This window comes from Schistocerca gregaria, unplaced genomic scaffold (genome assembly GCF_023897955.1).
Source record: "Schistocerca gregaria isolate iqSchGreg1 unplaced genomic scaffold, iqSchGreg1.2 ptg000757l, whole genome shotgun sequence".
NCBI lineage: Eukaryota > Metazoa > Arthropoda > Insecta > Orthoptera > Acrididae > Schistocerca > Schistocerca gregaria.
Window position 1 is genome coordinate 12,501 of NW_026062128.1, and position 2,500 is coordinate 15,000.

Below are 2,500 nucleotides of genomic sequence, written 5' to 3' on the forward strand. Positions count from 1 at the left end.
TTAACCTAACCCACGTTGGCCCTTAACCTAACCCACGTTGGCCCTTAACCTAACCCACGTTGGCCCTTAACCTAACCCACGTTGGCCCTTAACCTAACCCACGTTGGCCCTTAACCTAACCCACGTTGGCCCTTAACCTAACCCACGTTGGCCCTTAACCTAACCCACGTTGGCCCTTAACCTAACCCACGTTGGCCCTTAACCTAACCCACGTTGGCCCTTAACCTAACCCACGTTGGCCCTTAACCTAACCCACGTTGGCCCTTAACCTAACCCACGTTGGCCCCTTAACCTAACCCACGTTGGCCCTTAACCTAACCCACGTTGGCCCCTTAACCTAACCCACGTTGGCACCTTAACCCAAGTTACGCTGCACCTTAACCCAAGTTACGCTGCACCTTAACCCAAGTTACGCTGCACCTTAACCCAAGTTACGCTGCACCTTAACCCAAGTTACGCTGCACCTTAACCCAAGTTACGCTGCACCTTAACCCAAGTTACGCTGCACCTTAACCCAAGTTACGCTGCACCTTAACCCAAGTTACGCTGCACCTTAACCCAAGTTACGCTGCACCTTAACCCAAGTTACGCTGCACCTTAACCCAAGTTACGCTGCACCTTAACCCAAGTTACGCTGCACCTTAACCCAAGTTACGCTGCACCTTAACCCAAGTTACGCTGCACCTTAACCCAAGTTACGCTGCACCTTAACCCAAGTTACGCTGCACCTTAACCCAAGTTACGCTGCACCTTAACCCAAGTTACGCTGCACCTTAACCCAAGTTACGCTGCACCTTAACCCAAGTTACGCTGCACCTTAACCCAAGTTACGCTGCACCTTAACCCAAGTTACGCTGCACCTTAACCCAAGTTACGCTGCACCTTAACCCAAGTTACGCTGCACCTTAACCCAAGTTACGCTGCACCTTAACCTAACTTACGCTGCACCTTAACCTAACTTACGCTGCACCTTAACCTAACTTACGCTGCACCTTAACCTAACTTACGCTGCACCTTAACCTAACTTACGCTGCACCTTAACCTAACTTACACTGCACCTTAACTGTCACATGTAACGTCACAGGAATGTAGCTTTGCCTAACAGCAACCCTCTGAACATAGTTCACTGCTTGGATCCTCTGGTGTCATGTGTATTTCTTGATGCCATGGTGCGTACCCTCACATAAAGGTCTTTCGAGTGTTGCGTACTTTCTACACAGTCCCGCTAACCACTGGAAGGGTGTACCGCTACAGAACGAATATCGCCCTCCCCTCCTGCCCTTCCAAGCTGGTCGGTCAGGCGTTTGTTTGTGAAATGAGCCTTGCAGCTGTTCAGTTGCATTCGGTTGTCGATGCAGTCAGTGTACGTTGTGGTACGGCCTGTGTGGCCTGTCCGCTGATGTACGCGTAACCCACACTGATCATCCGTCGTTACGTACTGAGTGACATAATGTGGCACATGCTTGACCGTACACCGGCTGCGCCCTACAATGGCGAATCATAAGGGCCATATGTTGTGCACGATGCTACTTGTCTCGTCTCCCCATTACAGCGAGATTGCACTGTTGTACGCCGTACAGACATGTGGTAGGTAGGTACGGACGAAAGTATTGCATGTTGGCCCCCCCCCCCCCCCCCTCCTCCCTCTGCCGGGAATCAGCGTGAGCCGTCTGTTGATGTAGCGACGAGGGTTTTCCTATTTAATCGTATTGCCCCACACAACATGATAGCACGGTGGACCGCGTTCCACATCTGCGACATGCTACAGAGGCCGGTTGACAGTCGACCGCGCAAGGGACATTGCACACGTGCGCGGACCATCTTCCACGTGTTCTCTCGTGTACATGCCGCAGTGTGTATGTGGGCTGATGTAGCGTGTCGTGACACATAACATGCAGGCATGCCAGAATCGTAGATTTCGCAAATGTAGATTGACGTATACGTTTGCTGCCAAAGATCCGCAAATGAACTGGAAATCAGTTGTTGAGCGGTTGTTCGCGCTGCAGGTGCATCGGTGATAGCGACGATCGGTACATCTATGAACCGGTTGTTTCGGCGGTACCCGCCATGCCCCCGAACCTGAGTTGGCCATGTGGGTATGAAGCGATACGAGGCTGTGGCTTGGCGGGACAGTCCCCGGCCGGTGAGGGGGGGCCGCCCGGCGTGCTGGCCGCGCGCTGCGTGAGCGCACGCACTACAGCCGGCTGGTGGGGGGCGCCCAGTGGCAGGAGCGCCGGCCGACGGGCCCGGCTGGCGTCCCAGCTATGCGCCGGCGCACCCTGCGCGCGGCGCCAGGCGGCCAAAGTGGGTTCTGCCGAGCCCGGTGCGAAGCGCGGTGGACATCTGCAGTGTGCTGGTCCGATTGCGGACTGTGTGCGTTGAGGATGCGCCGCCGCCCGGCACTCGGCGTCGCGACGCCGTCTGCTGCTCGGTCGCCCCCAGCGGTTCTCGCAGGTGGTTTGTATCGCAGCTCTGCGGACGTGTTGGCGCGTGCGCTGTG